This window comes from Lissotriton helveticus, chromosome 1_2 (assembly GCF_964261635.1).
Source record: "Lissotriton helveticus chromosome 1_2, aLisHel1.1, whole genome shotgun sequence".
NCBI classification, from domain to species: Eukaryota; Metazoa; Chordata; class Amphibia; order Caudata; family Salamandridae; genus Lissotriton; species Lissotriton helveticus.
This window is the reverse complement of record NC_136058.1, coordinates 344,341,757-344,367,357: the sequence shown is the minus strand read 5'-3', so window position 1 is coordinate 344,367,357 and position 25,601 is coordinate 344,341,757.

Below are 25,601 nucleotides of genomic sequence, written 5' to 3'. Positions count from 1 at the left end.
TTGCTGGTAGAGTAAATAGCAGAATAAATTCAGCAGGGTAGCTTAACATTGAAGTCACCCCCTGGACAAATTCCAGCTCGCGACCCTTTTAGACTTCTGAAGAAAGGAAATAAATTTAAACAGATTAGTAAAATTCATGTTTGGGACACTCTGAAAATCATTATTATAAAAATTAATTAAACAGACTGAAACCCCCGTTTATAAATGATTGCCTGGAATTTATCATTTGTTGTGTCAAGGACCCTTGCACTACCACCTGCCGTGATGTTAATCCAAATTGAGAGACCTCCTGCCGTTCTACCAGAATTTGGGATGGGGACGACAGTATTAAAACATTCAAACCCCTCCAGGAATAACTCAGGTGTGGCCCATGTCTCCTGAAACATTAAAATATCCTGTTTTTGGACTTGCTCCAACCAGTCAGGTAGGTTCATTGTAGAAGCCAGACCCGCAATATTCCAGCTTAATATTTTTAAGCTGGGATCAGCGTCAAGCACAATTGGAGTTGCAACTTCACAAGGTGGGGACACAGTTGGTAACGGAGCTGACTCAGGAGATACTAATGGTGCTAGTGGATGAGAAAGTCAATCCTGACTGACAGTGGCAAGAACCTATTATGTAGTGAGAGGGAGGGGGTGGCAAAGGGAGCATCATTAAAAGTAGCTCCCAAAGTAGGGTTATAAAAATAGCCCAAGGGTAAGGCCCATATGCGAGTGGCAATATTGGAGTGGGCCTCCTGTGCCATTATTATCGATTTAGCCATTGACGGGTTACGAAAATTTATGACTATACAATCCCACTGAATACTCTTTGGGGACTGCCCCACCCAACCCAATCTGCGTACCATGGTGATGTTATTGGCGAGTGAAGCCCTTAACCCTTTGTCATTGCCATTGGATAAAGTAACATTCAAATTGGTACCCATCAAGCTACTGGGAGGAGGGAGTGCCTCCATGCCGAGGGAGAGGCGCTTCTCGGTCAATTCGATCTCGTTGGACACAACGCTAACAGCCCTTTCTAGCATGCTATCAATGCTTGTAGCAACAGGCCTCGGTGGCAGCTGCCCCTCTCGTTTTCCCATGATTACATCACAGCTGTTAAACCAATATATGCGCTCTCACCTCAAACGTTTTGCAAAACACTAGCGAAAGAGGGGTGGCCCAGCCCAGGCTCCTCTGGGCTCTGACGGGCACAGACGGGCTCGCCCTTGGCCCGGGCTTCGCTCGCTGTGAGAGGTGGGCGGAGCTTAAATCACGCCTCCGGCCATGAATGCAGCGCCACGGTGGCGTCAGGGCAGCTGGGAGAAAAAGAACAGCCTTTCTCCTCACGGTGTGCAGCAACCTGTGGAGCCGTTTCCCTCACGGCGTTTTGGCTGCAGGCAGGAGGAAGGAGCCGTTCGCCTCACTGCAGAGATCCTGGTCCTGTTATGCCTCCAAGCGTCCCCTTAGTTACAGTCCAGCTCGCTGGGCTTCGTAGTGCTGCAATAAGGCAGTGAGGCGCATGGAAGATGTGCTGTTCACATACAATCACCAATGTTATCTTATGGGAGGATATTCACTTAGCAGGTACGTTATGTTATCAATACTTTCTTACTCAGTGACGGATCCCAGATTCAGCACTGGGACATTTCCTGAAAACAGTTGAGAAAATGCATTTTGGTTATTCGGCTGATTTTTAAGGAATATTTGTAGTTTTCAAAAGTTGACACTGAAAAAGTGTCAACGTTATCCTATGAGGAAAAATGAGTTATCGGTTTCAAGGTAAGTAATCGGTCTTTTGAGTTAGGGTTCTGGGGTTGGAATCAGGGGTCACCCAGGGTCAGTGGTGTACTGCTGTTGCACCCTCAGCGGCACTCGGGCGGCCGGGTGCAGAGTGTTGAGACTAAGCTTGGGCGGATTTTGCGAATTGGCAATCCGCGAAATTGCGTATTTACGGATTCGCAATCTGAAAAATCCGCGAATTTTGCAGATTCCTTTTTTTTTTGTTTCGCAAGTGTTTCTGCCATTTCGCAAGGGTTTTTTACCAGTTCGCAAACGCGAACTTACTTGTCGGGTAGCAACGGTCGCGACCATGTTGTTTCTACGTCTGGTTCATCACAGCACCCTCTGTTTCACCGCTGCCACCCTCTGTTTCACCACTGCCACCCTCTGGCTCACCCATGCCACCCTCTGGCTCACCCATGCCACCCTCTAAGTTATCACTGTAGATTATGGGGGGAAAAGCACACCTGCCCTGCCTCAACTGACATGAATGAATTAGGGGCTGATTAATGTGTCACTGAATTTGAACTTCCAGGCTGGCACCTGCTTCCTTATCTGTAATTGCTTTCTGTTGCAGTGTAAATGTTTTTAACAGGACCTTTGTTGTATACTTGTAGCTTTTCTCTGAGCCTGCTGTGAGGGTCAGAGCAGGGTCATAGAATAGTTGCAAGTAGGCAACTGAACTCTGAAGGGGCCCCTCAGGAAGCACTACAGGGAATGGTTACTAATGATAAGATTGAACTTTTGCACTTGCTGAGTGCTTTCAGTTTTGCAAAAATCCAAATATCCAGCAGCATCCACAAAAAGTAATCCTTCCAGGCACTACAGGGAATGGTTACTAATGATAAGATTGAACTTTTGCACCTGCTGAGTGCTCTCAGTTTTGCAAAAATCCAAATATCCAGCAGCATCCACAAAAAGTAATCCTTCCAGGTCAAGATCCAAATCAAAGTGACCAGCACATGAAGAAAGCACTGGGAGGAGCCTGCTTAACAGGAACAGGAAGTTGGAGACTGTGGGACACTTCCTTCCTCCCACCCCCCCCCTCCAAAATGGACTCCTTGCAAAAAAAAAGTGCAGGCAAATGTCAACCTGAGGAGTTATTCTGATAAAAATCATAATTTTCAAGGTTTATGCTGCCTGCTGGTGGATTTCTTGTGCGAAATTGCAAATTTTGCAATCTCGCAATTGCGAGATTGTCGCTGGCCGCCGCATCTACGTGTTCGCAAGTGTTTACTCCCGCAAAATTGTGTAGTATTCTAGTTGGCAAGTGCGACCAAGCAAAAAATCCGCTTCGCACGGATTTACGAATTTTCGGCAAGTTCGCGAGAGTTTGCGGATTGCGAATTTGCCGAAAATCCGCAAAATCCGCGAGCTGAACGGATTTTACGCCCATGCTTAGTTGAGACCCATTGTTATCCTATGGAGGATAGGGGGGCCTCCGGTTGGTGGCGGCTGGCAAGCAGGTCACAGGGTTGTGTGAGCAAAGCTCCTAGGGTTAAGCTCAGGACAAGTTGGGGACCAAGTTAGCGCAATAGGGGCACCCTCAGCGGCGCTGGGGCAGCCGAGTGCAGGGTGCTGTTTTGAGGTCGGGTGCCCTGTTAATTTCAATGGGGATTCTCTGGGATAAAAAAACACTGCAGGCTCGGGGACGAGGATCTTCCAGGAGTGACCACCACTTCGAGGGGTAAGTTGGGATGTAGAGAGATGGTTATGCACCGCTGGGTTGGGCACACAAGGCTGTGGGGCGCCGGGTGCAGGGTTGCCTTTGGACGTCAGATTTTCTTTCCTGCTCTGGTCGCAGTAGGGTGGGCCCTCTGGATTGAGGCTGCAGGCATCATCTGGAGGACTGAACTCAAACACTGGCCTGGCTCGGTGGGTGCAGAGTGTGGTGAATTTGCGGTTTCTGACTGGCACCAGAAGCTGCAATTTAAACATGTCCGGTGTTCACGGGAGAAACAGCTTGGAAAGTGAATGCAGGCAGGTCCTCCGGGGTTTTTAAGGATGCTGGCCGCTGTACACACCGGAGTTTCGCAGGAGCAGGTTCGACTAGAAACAGGCCTGTAGGGCTGGGATCAAGTCAGTGGGTGTCATCCTCTTTTTAGCTCTGCTCGGCTTCTTGTCCTTCTTCTTTTCTTGTGGTTGCTGGATCTGAGGAAGAAAGGTTCAGGGTGCCCCTAAATACTAAATTTAGGGGTGCTACAGGTAGGTAAAGGTCAGTGACTAAAGGGTCCCTTCCCTGGGGTGGGTACACCCCCTATTCTGCCACTCTCCAGTGGGAGGGGGGCAGGAGCCTGTCCCTGGTTGGCTGGGTCCTCCATCCTCAAGATTTCGGGGACTCGAGGTTGTGCTTCACCTCGCCTCCCCCACCTTAGGGGTGGAGTTGGCAGAGGTGGGCACACCTCTCTTCCTCACTTTGTTTTTCCCGCCGGGTCTTCCGCCCAAAGTGTGGGGGTAGAACCAGTGGGGACCAGTTGCTGAGTACAGCAAGTGGTCTGGAGAGGCTCCCAAAGGTGGTATGTCTTTGAAGCTTCTCCTTCACGAAACCTGCCCATTCTGGAGGAGGAGGCTTGGCATCTCGTCCCAGGATGTGCGTTGTTTCAAAGCCCTGAGAGCAGCAAGCTCTCGACCCAGAGGCCCAGAAACATGTCTGGTGGTGGCTGCCTATGCAGCCACTCAAGCAGGTCACTGGGAGTTGGTCGAGTTTCAGGGGGCATCTCTAAGAAGACCTCGGTCATGCATTTTACATTCAATCCCACACTGGCATCAGTGTGGGTTTAATGTGCTGAGAAGTTTGATACCAAACTTCTCAGTCTTCAGTGAAGCCATTATGGTGATGTGGAGTTTGTAATGACAAACTCCCAGCACCATATACTCTTAATGGCAGCACAGCACTTGCAGTGCCCTGGAATGGACCTGGGTACTGTAGGGTTACAGAGCACATGCACCTGTACCCTCACCACTGGCATAGGGCACCCAGCTAGAGGGGTGACAGATGTATACCAGGGCAGTGTTTTGTGGGCATTGCCCACAGGGATGTGTGCCATGTCGACTCTTTGTTTTGTTCTGCACCAAGACACGCAGCCTGCAAAGGCAGTGTGTGTGTGTGTGTCAGGTCACAGGGCCTCTAATGGTGGCACACTAATGATGCAGCCCTTAGGGGCTTTTTCTGGTCACAGCGCCCTGAGTACCTATGGTACCATTTACCAGGGGCTGATATGTGGCTTCAATGCAGGTTTAGGGAAGGAACACAGGCCCTGGGTACCTGATTAGCAGGAGCCCTGGGCACACTCAGTCAAAGCACATCAGCAATTCAGCAAAAAGTGGGGGCATACCATGCAAGAAAGAGGGCACTTTCTCACAACTTGCAAATACGTTTCTTTTAGTTGCTTTTGACTTGTGAATCTTTCAATTCTCATGAAGCGCATGGGAAAATCTGTTAATGTTTCATTCATTTTGATAACTTTATTTCGGTCAAAGACCATAAAAGCACAGATAAAATATGTACATAGATAATAAAAATATAAATAGAGTTTTTAAGATAAGACATTATTAAATTGGAAGTTATCAAGAAATGGCCATCACAGTAAAAAAAGAATAAGAAAAAAGACAGTTAGTTAAGCAAAGAAGTCCTTCTTCGCCACATTCCATGTAAAAAGCGGGAAACCGAGAAGACAATGGCGGGAGAGGTGTCATAGGTTAGGATCCTGCAGGCCTGGGCACACTGGCTTAATCCCAAGTTTTTACACAACAGTACCAACCAGCATCTACGTATACTGCTATACGCCGGGCAAAAGAACAGAATGTGAACAATGTCCTCTTTAGTACAATTGCATGCTGGGCAGGAACCATCCTCTTTCCCTGACCAAGAGAGAGTCAGTGCCCCGATGGGTAAGCAGCCGTGCCTTAATTGGGTGTATAGTTTCCTCGCTAGCGGTGGCTGTATTAGGTCTAAGAATTCTTCCCTCTGAGGCGCCAACTTGACCTGTAAGAACTCTTTCGCAAGCCTTCCCATAACTGTCGCACTACACAGTAGACTTAGGTTGAAATGTCTCACAATGGCCACCAGTTCTTTCCTCTGGACCGCCGCACAGCTCACCTCAGGGGACTCCCACATTTGGGGGAGGCCAATTTGTTGAGCAAGAGTTTTGATGTGCTGTAACCACGGTATACGCTTGCCTTTCAGGGTAGCCCAGACCATTGAGAATTCCGCTCTGTAGTCCTCGAGCTCTGGGACAGACCAGAGCCTTCTCCAGTACAGAAGCGGACGTGCTGAGAGTAGTTCAGTGATGGGCTCGATTTCCATGTCCAATCGCAAGGGTATCAATGGAGTGCTCTGGGGGAGACCCACCAAGTTCCTCATAAAGGCCTGCTCCACTTTCAGTAGGCTATGTGTGTTCGTATGGCCCCAGAGCTCCGCTCCGTATGTTGCAGCAGGTCTTGCCTGGACCCCATAGATCTCAAGAGCAGGGGAAACTGGTCTGAAGATGGTTGACTTATGGAACTTGCAAATACCCCCAGTGATCTCAGGGTGGAACTAGCAACCTGGGGGCCCCAGGTGAAGTCTTCGTTTAGGGTGATGCCCAAATAAACAAAAGTTTTCACTCGTTCAAGCGGTGTCCCATTTAGAGTGGGGACTGGACGGGTGCGCCTCGGGGGTCCAAAGATCATAAACTTGGTCTTACCCAGGTTGATCTCTAGGCCACGCGAGGCGCAGAATGTCACAAACCCGTCCAGAACTCGCTGGATGCCCGTTGATGTTTGCGAAAGCAACAAAGTGTCGTCAGCGAACATCAGAGCGGGCACCCGTCCAGTGGACAACCGGGGGACATCACTATCCCTGACCTTGAGTAAATCCCCCACCAGGCCGTTAATGTACAGGCTGAAGAGCGTCGGGGCTAAGACGCAGCCCTGCCGTACACCTCTCCTGACTGGAAAGCGGGGGGATAAATCTCCGTTCCTGCCACACCTCACTTGGGCGTAATTCCCCACATGCAGGCGTGTCAAGACATCTAGGAGGTAGGGTGGGAGGCTGAGACATTTCAGAACCCTCCACAGACTCTCCCTGGGCACAAGGTCGAAAGCGGCCCGCAGGTCCACGAAGACGAGGTAGAGGCTGCCACCCTCCACCTGGACAGTCTTCCAAAAGAGGACCTGGAGCCTAAATATTTGGTCCAGGGTCGAGATTCCGGTTCTGAAGCCTGCCTGGAGGGTAGTTAAGATTTTAAGGTCCTCCATCCACCCTTGCAACCGATCTAGCAGGACTCGGCCCATTAGTTTCTGTGAGGTGTCCAAAAGGCTAATTGGCCTATAATTGGCTGGGGCTAGGGGGCAACCCTTTTTAAAAATGGGGACAATCTCGGCACCAACCCAGGTGTCAGGGGGGTTAGCTCCATCAAGGACTGCATTAAACAGAACAGTGAGGTACGGGGCCCAGATTTTAGGCTGTGAGCGAAATAGATCACCAGGCAGCCTATTCAGGCCTGGGGCCTTGTTCGGTAGCAGCCTAGCTATCGCTGATTCTACCTCTTTGATGGTAATGGTCTCAGTATTTCCCTGGCCTAGCTCTACCACAAATTCCTCCCCTTCCCATGAGCTATCCCAACCGGCGGCCCCCTGCCGCCGGCACTCAAGCGGGAGACCTTGGTCTAGTAAAGGCTGCGGTGTACTGACCGGTTCAAGTGTCCTAGCCCCAGTCGGGCAAATTGTGATGTCAAATTCGGGGTTAGAGTAGAGGGCCGCAAAGTGCGCCTGCCAAACAGAGGGGGCAATGTTTGGCAAAGATAGCTCCCCACCCTTGCTTGAACCAGTGCATACTAATGCCCAAAATAATTTGGAGTCCCTTGCCTGCAAGGCGCCTCTCAATAGTTCCCATCTCTCCTCCTCCCACTCCCTCTTAGCCCTGCTTAATTCTTCTTTGTACCTAGTCCTAATTGCCCTAATTTTGGCCATATCACTAGATTTAATAGCCGCCAGAAGCAGAATTTTCTGCTTCTTGCAAGCGGCATCAAACCAGGGGTGTGTCCTAGGCACAGGTCGTTTGTTCCTACACGCAGGGTAGAGAACTTCCCCCAAGGCCACTGCAAGTTGCGTGTGTATATCGACTGGGTCCCTGGCTAGCGTTGGCTCGCCCATCTGCGTTAGTAGAGGAAGTGCACACTGGTATAATTTAACAAGCTGGGAAGGTGATTCAACAAGGTGGGTCCATTTAACCCTTCTTTTATTATTAGTTGGTACCAATTGGGGTGGAATTATGCCAAAGTTAGCGGCCGGATTGGCGAAGCCAAAGGAACCGGGTTTGAGGGTTAGTACAAGGGCATTATGGTCGCTGTCGTGCCTCTGCACAACCCTGAATTCCTTTAGCTTATCCCAGTTGCTTGCCTCCACCATGACATAGTCAATGATGGAGGTTTGCCGGGACTTATTATAAGTGGCTAAGGCAGGGCGATCTGGGTCTAGCCTTCCATTGCACGCCCGCAGGGACGTTGCAAGGGTAAGGGATTTAATTTGGATGGCCAGCGGGGTCCATACTCTAGGCTGGGCAGCGTTGGGCTCTGGAATATGCCACAATGCATCCACTTCATCCTGTTCACCCAACTCCAGATTGCCCAGCGGCTCATATTGGCAATTGAAGTCTCCACCGAGGATAATTGCGGTGGAAGGGTCGAGGGTATGAATAAAGGTATTCAGAGCTATAATTGTTTTAGACTTTTGTCCATTCTTGGAGGGCCTAGAGTAGACATTTATTAGGGCTACTTTGGAGTTGGTGGGAGTTATTAATTGGACACACTGGATGTCCCGGGAATTGGTTGCAACTTGGGTTGCCTGGATCCCCAAGTGAAGTTTAATCCAGGTAGAAAGCCCGCCCGAGGGCCGACCTCTACCTTGAGACACAGCCGGGACATCAAACGTTGCAAAGGTGTGGCTCCTACTTTCCTCCAGTGCCCATATTTCCTGCATCAGGCATAGGTCGTGTTCCGCCATGTAGGATTCCCAGTCAGGACTAAGAGACTTGTTTTTTAGGCCAGCTATGTTCCAGGAGATAAGTTTTAAACTCCCATCTGGACTTTTCCCCGAGACACCTGTTACAATGATCCCCTTATTGGTGGAAGTCCCCATTGGTGGAGCGTGGATTTTTGGCACATCGCCGGGTGAGGGAAGTGTGGAATTAACCTCCCTTGGCCCTACGTTATTTGGGGATTCCTTTTCCAATTGTTGAGGGTGGCTACCCTTGATACTGAGTCAATCCACCTCTTCCAGCACACTGAACCTATTCCAGTGCGGTGAGAGAGGGAAGAAAGGACTACAGTTACGTGGACCCTCCCTGGGTAACCGCCGATTGGGCAAAATACAGGGTGGGGGATAGCAACCCCTGTTGTTACAGCCACCTTTTGGATGGAATTGTTCCAGGCTGGGGGTAGGATAAAAGTAGGATAGAAGGAGTGGGCAAATTTGAGTGTTAGAACTAAGATTCTGCTGCTATTTCCCTCTGAGGCGGTAAGCCGGAGGTACTCTGTGCTCCCTTGCACTCTGTGTTATTTAAAAAGGTGATTGATTTAATAATCGCTTTTTTTTTAAAAACTGTGTAAAATATTTTAGATAGTGCGTTTTTATAACCTGCCCTTACCTCGAGACGAGATTACATCGCCGAGGCTCATTACATCCCACCACGCCGCTATTACCAGGTGCTGGGAACCCCTGAGCATAACTTTAGGCGCCATTTTTGATTGGGAAGACGTGCCGGATTGCTCGGCGCCCCTCCCGCCCTCCCTGGATACTTAAGGGCGAGGCCTCTCAATCCCCAGTGATTCTGCTGCTATTTCCCTCTGAGGCGGTAAGCCGGAGGTACTCTGTGCTCCCTTGCACTCTGTGTTATTTAAAAAGGTGATTCATTTAATAATCGCTTTTTTTTTTTAAAACTGTGTAAAATATTTTAGATAGTGCGTTTTTATAACCTGCCCTTACCTCGAGACGAGATTACATCGCCGAGGCTCATTACATCCCACCACGCCGCTATTACCAGGCGCTGGGAACCCCTGAGCATAACTTTAGGCGCCATTTTTGATTGGGAAGGCGGGCCGGATTGCTCGGCGCCCCTCCCACCCTCCTACGCCCCTTTTACCATGAATATAAGCAAGGGACCTACCCGACCGCGCAGCGGGCGGGCGCAGCGGGCGCGCCGGCAGCGCGCCGGCAGCCCGCCAAAGGCAAGCCCGTCTGCGCCCGTCCGCGCCTGGCCCGGGCCTAGGGCCACCCCCCCTGGCTCTCACCCTCTGCCACCAGGAGGTTATTACACATCCCTCCAGCTTCGGCAGTTACGTCCACCGATTCTCCAGGCTTGTACTATTTCAAATCCTTATTCCTTGCTTACCAGCCCGGTCTCACGCTGCTTGGGCTGTAAAGCCCCTATACCTTCTACCCATAACTTGCCCCCCTGTAATATGAAATCTCACATTATTGCCCTCTCCAATGTCCGTTCAGCAGGTAAACATCGCCAGGACATCCACGAGCTGATCAGTGACCACAAAATAGACCTTCTCTTCATAACTGAAACCTGGATGGATGAAGCGTCCAATCCTGACATAGTGATTGCTGTACCTAGCGGGTTCGTTATTTACAGACTGGACAGACAACTCAAGAAAAAAGGTGGTGGCATTGCCATTATTGCACGTGACACTTTTTCCGTCAGGACCAAAACGATTACCCGTTTCCTCGTGTGAAGCCCTAGAATTCGCCATTAATCTGTCCCCAACCAACACATTTAAAGGTATCCTTTTATACCGCCCTCCGGGGCCCAGGAACGAATTCATCTCAGATCTTAGATCTACATTGGAAGTATCGGCCCTTGACAACTCTCTCACGATCCTGGGTGATTTTAATTTTCACTTTGATTTACCAGAAAATCCCAATACGGCTACTCTTTTAGCAGATATGACCACGTTTGGCCTTCACCCACTGGTTACATCTCCCACGCATGATGGAGGCCACACCTTGGATGGCATATTCACTAATACAGTGGGCCTACAAGTCACCCAAATACTTCCTCTGACCTGGACTGACCACCATCTCATTCTGGCATCATTGTCAGTACAGGATTCTCCTGCAGGCAAATTATGCCCTAACCCTTGCCAACCCTATTTGGCATGGGACGACATAGATACCTCTAGGTTAGAATCAAACCTCACCGATACCACCCCGTTGTTATCCACTGATCCTAACATTGCGATATCCCAATACTATGACTGGGTAAGCTCTGCAGCCTCGGAACTAGTTCAGACTAAACAACGATCCCGTAACAGATCTGCCCCGTCGGCCCCTTGGTACTCAGTTGAGCTACGCATCCAGAAGCAACAGTGCAGAAACAGCGAGAGGCACTGGCGGAAGGATTATACTGACGAAGCAATATCCAAGTATAAAGATGCAATGGCCAAATAAAAAATCTTAATCTGTGAGGCAAAGAAAAAATACTACTGTGAAAAAATAGAATTAGCCAAAAATTCTAGTAAACTGTTGTATGAAACCACCAAACAGCTAGCTGGGTTTTCCTCTGACTTGACCCCTCCCCCTTCCCAATCTCTTTGCAACGACCTTGCGAATTTTTTCTTTAGTCAAGTCGAGGACATTTACCGAGTCTTCGCAAATAATGCAATTACCCTCCCTACTTCTCCCCCTTCACATAATGGTCCCAACTTCCTGCAGTTCACAGAAGTAGGTCCCCCTCAAGTACGGAATATCATAACATCCATTAAATCAGGCTCTGCCTCGGACCCATGTCCCTTGAAAATTCTACGCCCGATTATTGAAACAGTCCTTCCGTCCATAACCGCGATCTGCAATTCTATGTTCTGCACGGGCATTTACCCAGAGTTTTTAAAAAAGACCCTCGTAAAACCCCTTCTTAAAAAACCCAACCTCGACAAGGATGAACCTAAAAGCTATCGTCCTATTCCTAGTCTCCCACTCCTAGCGAAAGTAGTTGAAAAAATCATGAACCTTCAACTATCCTCCTTTGTCGAGGAAAATAGGTTACTGGATGAATCACAGTTCGGCTTCCGCCAATTCCACGGAACAGAGACTGCCCTGGTTAAGGCAGCGGATGATATTAGATCTATCCGGGTTGAAGGAGGAACAGCAGTTCTTATTCTGCTGGACCTATCGGCAGCCTTCGACACGGTCGACCATGTCACTTTGGTCGATCGTGTCGGAAGCTTGGGCATCCGAGGGAGCGCCAGAGGACTTATCGCTTCATTTCTGGCGGGAAGGTCCCAGGTGGTTACCATCGGACCTTTCAAATCATCTCCGTTGTCACTGCCATGCAGAGTTCCTCAAGGCTCATCCCTTAGTCCGACATTATTTAACATTTATGTGTCCGACCTTGCCAGAGTCATCAAGGCACATGGGATGAGCCTTACCTCCTATGCAGATGATACCCAGCTGGTCCTAGCAGTCAAGAACGATGGGCCTAAGATTGCCAGTAATTTCAATCAAGGCATGCAGGCAATTGGGAGCTGGATGGCTGCCAATTGCTTGAAACTGAATTCTGACAAATCGGAAGTTGTCATTTTTGGCAAATTATCCCCGGAATGGCCCTCACTCTGGTGGCCTTCATCTATGGGCCAGCCCCCGGACCCGATCGACAAGGTGAGGAACTTAGGGGTGGTGTTCGATAACCGCCTGAATTTCCTACCTCATGCAAATCAGATCTCCTCCTCAGCCTTTCATAAACTACGGCTCATAAAAAAAATCTTACCATTCCTACCTGAAAATGCTGGAAAAACCCTGGTCACATCCCTTGTTCTGTCCACCTTAGACTACTGCAATGCTCTGTTTTTGGGCGCCCAAGAGAAGGTGCTTCAAAAAATGCAAATCATTCAGAATGCTGCTGCCAGGCTCCTTGGGCGCATTCCAAAATATCAGTCAGTGTCAGCCACCATAAGACAGCTGCATTGGCTACTGGTGAGAAAGAGGATTGAATTCAAGTCCCTTTGCCTGGTATATAAAGCTTTACATAATATCGGACCTGCTTTCTTTACCCAAAATCTTATCCCTTACCGCCCTGCTAGAACTTTGCGTTCATCTTCTTTACAGGAATTACTAGTACCACGCACCAAATCAGTGATGTGGGGTGATAGAAGATTCCTTGTAGCTGCCCCGAAATTGTGGAATACTGTCCCACTTGCCATTAAAATGAGTACCTCCCTCTGGATGTTTCGCAAACAGCTTAAGACCTGGCTTTTTAACCAATAAAACTTCAGTCCCCTTGATGGTTATACATTGCAGAAACCTCAGCGCCGAGATGCCCTAGGGCCTTTGTTGCCGCTATATAAATGTTTTAATAAATAAATAGATAAATAATAAATAAATAAAGAGGGGGGCGTTACAGATGTATTCAACAGCGTTTGTGTCCCTAAAGTTCAGGATTATGACATCTCCCGCTACTGACTTGGGGCCCCTCCCAACCCAGCCCACTCTCCTAGCTGACAGGATTGTACCTGAGATGTTTCTCGGGAGGGGTCTATTCGTGCTGAGCCATTGGATGCACTTGTTTTTTAACTCAGTCCCGCTTTCTCTTTTCCCCTCACCCAGGGATGGAACACCAGCCAGTGCCACCACATACGATTGGGCTTCAGATGGTAGATTTATTGTTTGCAGATGGTGGTAGGGAAGTCTTGAGGTGGTATTCCTGGACAATGGTGAACTAGCCATGCTCCCCTTTTTGTTCTCTTTGGCAAGTGCGGCCGGCTTGTCCCTGCCATGGGGCAAGTCTGCCGCGGCTTGGTGTGCCTGGCCCTGGGTGGTGGTAGAAGGCAAGGGGCGTGGGATGGCCGATATCTGCTTAGAGGTGCTAGCCGGGGTTACAGTAATGGTAGGCTGTGGCATTAGAGGTTTCCCCCCGGCTTCCCCTCCCTTAAGAGTGTTGTTGAGTTTGGGACATTGGACTAAAGGTGCGACACGTCCCTGGCAGTTGGATGTCTCTGTTAATCCAACCCCCTTAGCGTTTACAGCTGCCAGTAATTTATCCAGTTTCAATACCAGGGGTTTAAGTTGGACCACAATAGTCCTCTCAAGGCATGTTTCAAACCTATGGAAGTGACTTAATATGTATCCTTAACAGACGATGGTCTCTCGATGGTGGTGTGACACCACCTGATCAAATTATTCATAAATGGACTATAAAGGACATTACCCCGAAAGAGGGCCAGTGTACTCAATTTGTTTTGCTTTGAGTTACAAGACGCACTTGATCAATTTTGTCTTTTCTTCGCACTCTATTTGTTTTCCTTGACATGCAAAACTCATTTTTCGATTTGCCTTTGAGATTCTCTCGATCGAATATTATTGTTCTGTTGACTGGCCTTTGAGTATGACTTTACCTTTTTGGATTTATTGGTCGATGCTACTTTCGGTAGCAGATGCCCTGAGAAATTTCTTGCCAAACTTGAACTTGAAATCTAAACTCAAACTATTTGCTTATTTCTAGCCTATGGACAAGGCCCTTTAAGACTTTTAAATTCCCTTTCACTGGATTAGAGTGGGTAAATTCTGTTAGTGGGATTTCATGCTGCTATCCTAAGGGTAGCTGGACTTTGTAACTCAGTAATCTGACTGTACCCATATTTTGCAGAAATGCTGAAAGCGCTTAAGAAATTTGTGATATTTTTAACTGAAATGCTGAAGACTTTACTAGTTCTTATGAATTTTGAATCGTTAATGCTATAATTCTTTTCAGGGGCCCATTATGATGGCAGTTGTACCGACCGCAATCGTATTGAGCAGGAACTGTCCGACAATCAGGCAGTAGTTCTACATGTTACATCACTATGTGACCGCTGTGACGGGGGTTGGAAAGTGCGTTTTTACTATTGCAGCTTGGGTTGTGGCCCAGGAAAAAGCCCGCAGCTCAAGCTGCAGTAGTAAATGCCACATTGCCCAAATCCATGTGTCAGGTCCCTTGTGGTGCCTAGCACACAGTGCATTGATGTGGGGGGGGGGGGGTGTAGGAAAGTAGGATCTGATTTCATGTTTACCCCTCCTTTTTACCTGGTGTCAGTATGTTTTTGACTTAGTTTGATGGGTTCAAGCTAATCAGGACCCCAGCACCTGTGCTCTCTCCTGTAAATTTGTTATGGTAAGTACTTTGGTACCGCCGCAAATTGGCTACTGGTGTACACTTATAAGTCCCTAGTATATGGTACTGAGGTACCCAAGGCCTAGGTACACCCAGGATCTCCCATGGGCTGCAGCATGGGTTGTGCCACCCATGAGAGTCCACTTAAACTGTGTTTACAGGCCTACCATTGCAGCCTGTGTGGTTTGGTGCTGGCACCCCTCACAACAGATATGTTTCCTTATATCTGAGGTCACTACACTTAAAACCTATACGTCACTCCTATGGCTAGCTCTTCAGTCCTGAGGCCAGGGTGCTTGGTTGCAGGTGTGAGGGTGCCCCTGCATGAGCAGAACACCCCTAAAAACCTCATAATCTATTCTCCAGGCTTTGTAAGTGCAGTCAGCCATTTTAAGATATATAGTGGACATCAGTCATTACAAGATGTCTAACTATATAGTGGCTGCACTGAACTTGCTCATGTGTAGAATCACAGTAGAATAGACAGAGGAAGAACCTACAAGAGACCCTAGAACAGGAGCTCTATCACCAGAGGGAATGAAAAAGTACCAGCAAGTGATGAATTACTTAAGAACAAGAGCTTTTCCTAAAGAGATTGATTGTATGCAGATTGACAGGACGACTCAGGAATCAAAAGAATCAGTACATGCATTCTATGAGAGATTGGTGCAGACTTTCAAATATTAAAGAGGTGCAGAAATAATTGCAGAAAGAGATGCAGGTAGTGCTTAATTTGAGCCGGAGCTTTCCGGTGCTGAACACCGGCACTTAATTGGTTTCCGGTGCTCGGCAACGGCAGCTAATTGTCAACACCACATTTAGGGTAGTCTGCCACAATGTGGCACTGCTCTTGTAATTTAGAGCTGAGCAGTATAAGAGATGTTTAGGAAAACAATGTACATAAAAAATAAAAAAATACCTGCCTCCCCAGCCATTCCTTTCGCTTTGGGGACCAGGAATAATCCAAACTGTTGCATTTACATGTGATAGAGATGGTTTGTAGTTATTTTGGCAGCGATGACATGGTCGATGGGTGGTGCAATGGCCTCCTGGTCATAGCCCTGGCACTTAATATTTTACAAATTAAGCACTGGATGCAGGACAGTTTGTATACAAATTTGTAATGGGATTAAGGCAAAATGTTTCTGAGAGAATTCATTAGCAGATGTTCTGCTGGCAAACAAAATCTGTGGACTGAAGCTTGCAGAGTATTGTGCAGATGATATTGAGATGAGACGAAAGAAGATTAAAAAAAGCTAATTATTGCCCAGAGCAAATACATTCAGAAAAGTCTAAATGTTTCAGGTGTTGAAAACCCAAGTCAGGCATGAAATACTTTAACCAGACACTGATGATGCAGGGAGTTAATAGCTTCCAGCAACAGAATTTTGTGCCACAAGGTAGAAGACATGGCAGTCCTATAAATCCAAAGCCAGGAATTAAAGTGTAATTGCTGAAAAAGACGAATAAATGTGATGCATGCGGAAAGCTCGTACATTGGAGATGCAGGTGTAGGGAAGTAGTGAATAATGTGGTAAATCAGATGCAGAAAATGGGTAATGCACAGTCTCAAGGGGATAACATGGTGCAGACACAACATGTAAAGGGAGAGAGAATACAAAATTCTACTGGATTTGCAATCAATGCAGGTACCTCATGCTTCACTGCCTCAACAAAATGTTCAGGTAGAAAGCTACAATATGAATCAGAATGTATTTCAACAGTTTTTGACCTAAATGACGGTGTTTAGGACCCATTAGCATGACGGTGCCAGAAGGGGCAGGAAGAATGTGTGCTTGGTGCAGCTCTAGAGATAGACCAGAGTGGACCATATGTGGATGGAGAAATGGATGGCAATTCAATCTCATTCCTAGTCGAAACTGGTGCTACCAGGTACCAGACCTACGCCTCTCGGAAGAAAGAATCCAAGTTGTTGAAGTAACAAATAAAAAGATGTCTACCCCAATTTCAGAGCCTGTTAGAGAGAATAGGAACATTGAAGACAGACATAGATCTGTGGTATGTGATACAAGTCCTGTGCACCTGCTAGGACGAGACTTCCTGTGCAAATTGAATTGTTCATTTTATTGCATTTCTCATGGAATAGAGTTCCACACGAATGATGAGGATGTGGTTTTTAAAGTTGCACAGCAGAAAATTTCTTTGGGGATGTATCCTCTCCTGACGAGTGAGGATTTGCCCAATGGATCTAGAGAAACAGTTTTGCATGTTGGTTGGGATTTTTCAGGTATAGACATTGGATTGATCAAAGGTGATGTTCTAGTTAAAATAACTGTCAAACAAGATGCAGAGTTTGGCAAGAATTGTGCTTCAGCATCTCTGAAATTGTCCGATGCATTGCTGCTTGTGTTGATGAGTATGAGAAGTACTCCAGGCAGGAAGTATACTATCCCCTTATGAAGTAATCAAGGGGCATGTGATGCGGTTATCAGCAGTTTCTGCTAATGCTCTTATGAACATAACCGATGACCTTATATTGGACTTCTGCAAAGGTCTTGCTGATTATTATTATTATTATTATTATTATTAAATTTTATAAAGCGCGTAGTCACCCGTAAGTATCCCAGCGCTGATGTGAGACGTTCTGTTTCTTGGCAAGTTGGCGAGGCATCACAAGCAGTACAACCGGAGCAGTGCCATAGCCTCATTCTGGTGGTCTGGGTGATGGTGAAAAACCACGTGCAAAAAATGTGTTTTGGAGCCTCGCTGGAATGGACCAAATCTTGTGATCCTGATCACCAATACAGCTCTGAAGTGTGGTAGCCATTCCAACTGGGTGCATGCAGTGCAGAGTTGCATAGTCCCAGGTCCCCTGAATAGTACGACAGCACCTATTCCTCCCCTGCCGGTAGTAACAGAGAGATGGAGGGATCAGGTAAGCTAAGCTGTTCGGCATCTGCAAGCAGCAGGGACTTCAGCACTTGCTTTGCCTAATGGGAGTCAGAGAGAGTTAACTGCTACGAGAAGTGTGGAGAGAGCGAAGCACAGCAAAGAAGCAAGTGATACCAAGAGATTGTTGCCCCAGAAGAAGCAATATCTTGAAGCGCTGCTTAAATGCAGAACGTGTACCACCTATTATTAAGGAAAGTTCTGAAACATCAGAGACAAGTGACAATGATGATGTGCAAACTGTAGTTTTAAGAAGGCCAAAAAGTCCAAAGGTGCCAAGTATGCAACAGCTGAGTGGACATATCTAGCTGCTAATGAGTATTAACAGGAGTACTACATGTTTTATTTTAATAATTCGAGTTCAGATGTGTGGTTGGTTTGAACTTTGAATTGGAGGTGCCTAATGAAGGACTGACACATCAATGGACAGAATATGAGAGTTTTTCCGTATCTAGGAGATATCATGCCTTACCATAGAAGTTAGTGCCAAAGAGACATTGCTGCAAAAGTAGCTCAGTATTAGTGTATCTAGTTTCATTTCCTGATTGGCTTTTGGTCTGAAACTTGAGAGATCATGCAGTGTGAGGGGGGAATCACTAACTAACAAACACAGATGTCTATATACCATTATACTTACATTTCTCATATTATTGATGGTTGCATTATTGATTATGCCGAATTTGCCAGATTGCATCTTTTTGATAGAAGTTGAACAAACTAATACAGTGAAAAGAAATGTTTCTGATTTTGATTATTTTAGCATTGATGTATTACATAATGATACTTTATGAATTGATTTTATTTCAAATGCTAGCAAATGGTTAGATAATTTAGAACATAGATTAGTGATTTTAATATTAAGACCAATGATAATAATTGCTCTGTGTGTATTGCTATTGTTTTTGTCAATCAAAGTTTGCAAATTTAAAATAATGGACAAGAGAGGAGTTAAAAGGACAGGAAATGATCTTGAAATGGAAGATGTACAGTGCAGATTCTACAATGAAATTAGAGCTGTAGAGGAGAGTAGAAGAAAGAGATTGAAGACAAGGCATCCTAATCTGTGATAAGATCAGTTTATACATTGATATGATGATGGCTATTTAACATCAGAGAGTGGATTTATAGAGCATGAATATTAAAAATCATTTACATGATCAAGAAAAGGAAGACATGAATTTGGTGAACTAAAAATTTCACGCACTCGATAGAATTGTTCATGAAACTAAGAGATGAGAGTAGTAGAAGCACTATAAAAGAGTGCTTTAAAAAACATATTCGATAAGAATTTATGTAAATTTATCCATTTACATATAAAACATGAAACACGAGAAACGTGGCCTTGTGTTGTGATCAAATGCTATGAAGAAATAACGTTGGATAGAAAAGTGGTGTTCTTGGAACTAAACAAAGAGATAAATGCTTAAAATTTTAGAGAATTATATTGGAAATGATATAGATGATGAAAATGCTATACTGAATGTTGCAGCATGTAAATAAAGAAACTTGTGCAAAAGCTATTTTTATAAAAAATTGCAGAAAAATAACATACTTAGGCATGATTCATGAAATATAATGTCAGAATTTGAATATTATTGCTGATTTATGAAAGTTGTTAAGATTTTACGCATTAAAAGTAATGATTGCAATACATTATCAATCAATCAATCAGGATTCTTATAAAGCATGACTCCTCACCTGTGAGGGTCTCTAGGGGCTGACTGGGGGGTGGACGTGCATCTGCAGTTCAGTCGGAGAGCCAGGTCTATAGCTCTTTTCTAAATTGCGGCAGCGATGGTGATTGCCTGAGGTGCTTAGGTAGGGAGTTCCAGGTCTTTGCAGGGAGGGAGGAGAAGGATCTTTCTCCCGCCATAGTCTTGCAAATCTGTGGGATGGTGGCAAGGGCAAGTTGGGTGAAGTGGAGATGTTTGGTGTGAGTGTAGAAGGAAAGACAGTGTTTGAGGTATGCAGGTCCGGCGTTGTGGAGAGCTTTGTAGGCATGCATGAGGAGCTTGAAGGTAATTCTTTTGTTGATAGGTAGCCAGTGAAGGCCTCTCAGGTGGTCGGTAAAGTGCCTGTGGCATGGGATGTTCAGGATGAGTCTGGCGTCGGCGTTCTGGATGTTCTGCAGTTTCTTTTGGAGCTTCTGGGTGGTGCTGGTGTAGAGTGTGTTGCCGTAGTCGAGTCTGCTGCTGATGAGCGCATGGGTGACAGTTTTCCTGGACTTGGTAGGGATCCACTTGAAAATCTTACAAAGCAGACGGAGCGTGTGGAAGCAGGAGGACGAAATGGCGTTGATTTGGTGGTTCATGAGAGCAAGGAGTCTAGGATGGTGCCACGGTTTTGTGCATGGTCCGTGGATGTGGGGGAGTTCCGAGTGCTGCGGGCCACCAGGAGTCATCCCAGGCGGAGGGGTGTGGAGACTAAGATGAGGAATTCGGTATTTTCTGATTTGAGCTTGAGGCAGCTGTAAATTCTGCTGCCTCAGTTCGCCCCTTTTAGTGATTTTAATCGGTTTAGCTGTCTTGATGGCCTTGACGGAGTGGACTAACTACCTCCCCCTGCCGACGACCGAAGATCTCCCACCTCTTATATTGGTAATGGCTTAATGGTTGGAGAGGCTAAGTTACTCGAATTACCCCATGCAGAGCACCAGCCACTGGATGTAGCCCACACGAAGTCACCTGTGCTCATCACTATTGAACCCCTAGAGCCCCCCCTTGAAACTGACCCAGCTGATGTCTCTCACCCATTAATTCCTATGGACCTATCAGAGAAGCCGTTAACCACTCTAGTGCCCCCAAGTGTCCTTGGGTCTGATGAGTCTATCTCTTGTCCCTCTGGCTTCAGGGTGGCGAGCTGGAATATCGCCGGTTGGCGACAGAGTATGTCATCTTTGGGCTGGAGGGAATCCATCTCCAGGTTTGACATCCTCTGCTTCCAGGAGACCTGGAGCACGACAGACATTTATTTTGATGGATTTGTGGCCTATAATTGCTTAGCGCTAGAGTCCAATATGGGTAGGGCAAAGGGTGGCCTTGTAATGTTATTGTCTGTAAACCTCCCAGTATGCGTAAAATCCCACACGATTGTGGGATCTCATTCGCAAATTTTAAGGATGGAACATAGAGGGGGTCGTGACACTCTGTTAATTAACTATTATAATAATTTGTTTGATCCCTCTAGTACCGATGTTGTTGATGAACTCGAGTCAGCTCTTATAAAAATCAGTAGAGATATTCGCAAACCCTATGATATTATTTGGGGAGGGGACTTTAATATCCGGACCTGCCCCAATTCTTTTACCAATGTATGTGGGTTCGATGGTGATAATGGGGAGAATCGGGCTCACTTTACTCACTCTCCCTATGGTGACTCCCTAAATACCCTTTTGTTAAATTTTGATCTGTTAATTCACCAACCCGCTGCGGATAAAGACGGTAATATTGCACCGACATTTGTTGGGAGGAATGTAACCTCCGTTATTGACCACTTGTTGTTATCGGTGCATATTGCCCCACTATGCACGGTCCCCATCATTGTTGATTTTGGCAATAGTGACCATAATGCCATTATCTTGTTGATTTCCATCTGGGGGACCAGGTCTAGCCCTAAGCGTAGGATTGTTGACGATATTACCCCTTGCAGGCAAAATGGTATTAGGATAAAATGGTGTGGGGATAATTCGGATAAACTGCTACAGAAAATTGTGGGAGCAGGTTCAGTTGAGCTATTATGTTGTCTTGATGTTGATGCGACCCCGGGATGTATTATTACCAATTTTGAGAGACTTGGTGACATAATTAAACAGTCACTCACTATTACTAAGGGTATAACTAAGAGGGCTGCTGTAGGATGGTTCGACAGAGCATGCACGAATTCGTTAAAAGAACTAAAAAGTGCTTTGTCGAGTCACCCCAGAGACAGGGATGCCGTTACACTACTTAGGGCGTCCTATAAAAACCAGTTGACCCGTAGAAAACAGGAACTTAGGGAGCAAGCCTGGGATAACTTGACTAAAGCGGCGGAGCTGCGAGACAGCAAGCTGTTCTGAAGTACCGTCAACTGCCCCTTCCTCCTAAAGGATGATTTTCCTGTTCTGACTGCCCAGGTTAGTGAGGTTAGCTGGGTCCAACACTTTACAGGAATTTTTGACCCTGTTGGTGATGGTCAGGCTGGTATTAGTGTCGACGTTCCCGGACCTAAACAACCCCTGGGGATAACATTACAAGAGGTAGATAATGACATCCGTAACAGCAAGGGAGGGAAGGCCCCGGGACCGGGCGGAGTTCCGGTTGATATGTACAAAACAGATCTAGCACTATGGAGCCCCCTCCTGACCCAGGTGTTTAATGCCTGTCTTATGGATAATACCCCCTCTACCTGGAGTGAATCAATAATTTAGCCGATTTATAAGAAGGGGGATAGAGGAGAGGCTAAGAACTACCGCCCTATCTCCCTTCTGGATTCCTCGCTAAAAATTATGAGCAGGGTCTTATTGTCACTATTGGAGGATTGGGCTGAAGCTAATAATATTCTCGCGGCCTCCCAATATGGCTTCCGGAAGGGTCTCGGAACAATTGAGCAGTGTATTAATTTAGACCTTATTATAGGGAAATACACCAAAGCAAAAAATGGCTCTCTTTTTCTTTGTTTTGCAGACCTCTCCAGTGCTTTTGACCTGGTGGACCACACTCTTCTGTGGTCCACCCTACTTGGTATGGGAGCCCCGGCAGCAATAATCCACTTCTTAGATAGACTCTATAATAAGCTGTCAGCCCAAATTCGCTTTGGGCACGCGGGGGAATGCACGAAGAAGATTAATGTTAAATCTGGCATCAGGCAAGGCTGTGTCTTGGCCCCGTTACTTTTCTCCCTTTTTATAAATTCTATGGAGTCCGACTTGAAGATGGTCCAAGCTGACGCTCCCCAAGTCGATGGTCAATCTATTCTGGTACTGCTTTATGCAGACGATACTGTCCTACTCTCGAGAACTCCAATTGGTTTACAAAAACTCATGAACCATTTTTATGATTTTATTCAAGGGAGGAAATTAAAAATTAACAACTCCAAGACTTTTATTATGGCATGTGGAAAAAAGGTGAACCATCTTAAAGCATTTCAGTTCAAGGAACACCGAATCGAGGTAGTGGACACATTTTGTTATTTAGGGCATAACGTTTAGGAATAGTGGGTCATGGGCACCGGAGTTACTTAATGTCAAGGCCAAGATGGGTAAGGGATCCTCAGGAGTTTTCCGCTTCGCTTCGAAATTAGGCAGTCGTCGCATCCCTGACATGTTGAACGTCTACCGGCATAGATGCGCTTCGATTGCCCTTTATGGCTCAGGAGTGTGGGGTCATTGGAACCAAGGCGTCCTACAAATAGCGGAAAACCTATTCCTTAAGAGACTTCTTTGCCTCCCTCCCTCGGCATCTACCGAACTGATCCATAAAGAGGTTGGGTTGGAATACTTGACGGACCTAACAGGTTTAAGACCCCTTATGACGTGGAGGTGCGTTTGGCCTAAGGATGAAACCGGGTTTACCAGGCGCATTATTCGAGACTGTCTGCACCTGGATAAAGCCCGTAAGATCCCTTGGTTAAATTATGTTTTAACTTCCTTTAAAGACATTTTTGGCCTTGACATTCTTAGTGACCCCTTATGTGCCAACAATATTCCTAAACAGGTGGTTAAAGGTCTCTTTTTGGAAAAGAAATCTAATAGGCATAAAGAACATTGCTGCCTTTTTACTACCCATGTTTTTTACTTCTCCAATCATGAGGAAGGTTATGGCTTGCCTGAGTACCTTAAAGTAATTACTAAACAATCCCACCAGTTCGTTCTTACTAGGTTAAGACTAGGCATTGTCCATAACCTGGTGGCATTTCCTAAGATGAAAATCTACACTTCAATACCTTGACGGTATCACTAAACAAAGCACATTGCACTTTATGCTAATTTGTCCACTGTATATGCACAGCCGTATTTGTTATCTTAAACCCCTTTTTAAGAAATATAGCGTGTCCACTATTGCGAATGCCATGAGGCTACTTTTTACACTTGCTACCCCGGATATCTGTTTTTTTACTGCAACTTTTATTTTAAAATCTGTATCCATTAGAAAGAGTATGGAATTTTAATCTTGTCTCTGTATAACTAGTTGTTGCCAGCCCTCTAAATCTGTATTTACTCGAGCTGCTCTTATACTCTGTAATGCATTGTATTTTTTTAACCTGTTGTAATTTTTATATTCATATTTGCTTGTGTGTGCTTTTATGATTGTCTATTGTATAATCGAATAAAGCTCATGAAACCGAAACCGACTCCTCACCTGTGAGGGTCTCTAGGCGCTGACTGGGGGGTGGACGTGCATCTGCAGTTCAGTCGAAGAGCCAGGTCTATAGGTCTTTTCTGAATTGCGGCAGCGATGGTGATTGCCTGAGGTGCTTAGGTAGGGAGTTCCAGGTCTTTGCAGGGAGGGAGGAGAAGGATCTTTCTCCCGCCATAGTCTTGCAAATCTGTGGGATGGTGGCAAGGGCAAGTTGGGTGAAGTGGAGATGTTTGGTGGGAGTGTAGAAGGAAAGACAGTGTTTGAGGTATGCAGGTCCGGCATTGTGGAGAGCTTTGTAGGCATGCATGAGGAGCTTGAAGGTAATTCTTTTGTTGATAGGTAGCCAGTGAAGGCCTCTCAGGTGGTCGGTAAAGTGCCTGTGGCATGGGATGTTCAGGATGAGTCTGGCGTCGGCGTTCTGGATGTTCTGCAGTTTCTTTTGGAGCTTCTGGGTGGTGCTGGTGCAGAGTGTGTTGCCGTAGTCGAGTCTGCTGCTGATGAGCGCATGGGTGACAGTTTTCCTGGACTTGGTAGGGATCCACTTGAAAATCTTACAAAGCAGACGGAGCGTGTGGAAGCAGGAGGACGAAATGGCGTTGATTTGGTGGTTCATGAGAGCAAGGAGTCTAGGATGGTGCCACGGTTTTGTGCGTGGTCCGTGGATGTGGGGGAGTTCCGAGTGCTGCGGGCCACCAGGAATCATCCCAGGTGGAGGGTGTGGAGACTAATATTAGGAATTCGGTCTTTTCTGATTTGAGCTTGAGGCAGCTGTAAATTCTACTCCCAAGCACACGTTTTCAATTTCAACACGGTTTCCCTGATAGTGATGAGTATATACAGTAAATTGGTCACAAATTGAACAGTATTTCTTTCTGATTTTTCTTGTCATGCTTTATTTAGATGTTTCCAGAAACAGCCAACTAGTGTTTCGTCGCAACAGGGTGTGATCCTGCGACTTCCTCGAGGCTATGATATCCAAGTATTTGAATTGTATATGTGGTGTTAATTCCGACCCACACAGGGGTTCTGAAGAATAATGTCGTGGTTTATGAGCGCCACTCCTTTGATAATCAAATCCAAGTAGTCCACCAATTAGTACATCTCTCTTAGCTTTAAGCAGAGTACTACAACCTCCGAAATGTCAGCAAACACCGTGTTCGGACACGGTGTTGCGATGAAACACGTATTGGCTGTTGCTGGAAACATCTGAATAAAACGTGACAAGGGAAACCGTGTTGAAACTGAAACGTGTGCTTGGGAGTAGAATTTATGTTTTGAGAGTTGTTCTCTTGCCTCGTGGAGTTAAGTGGTTCTCCATACCTTAGAGCACCTTTAATCTAATTTGAAACCAACATACATTTAGTGCAATACTGACCTAAAGGCACCATAATACCTATACTCATAACCACGTCGCTTCCATTTCTGTTAAAATTGAGGCAGCTGTACTTCATCCAGGTGACGTCTGCC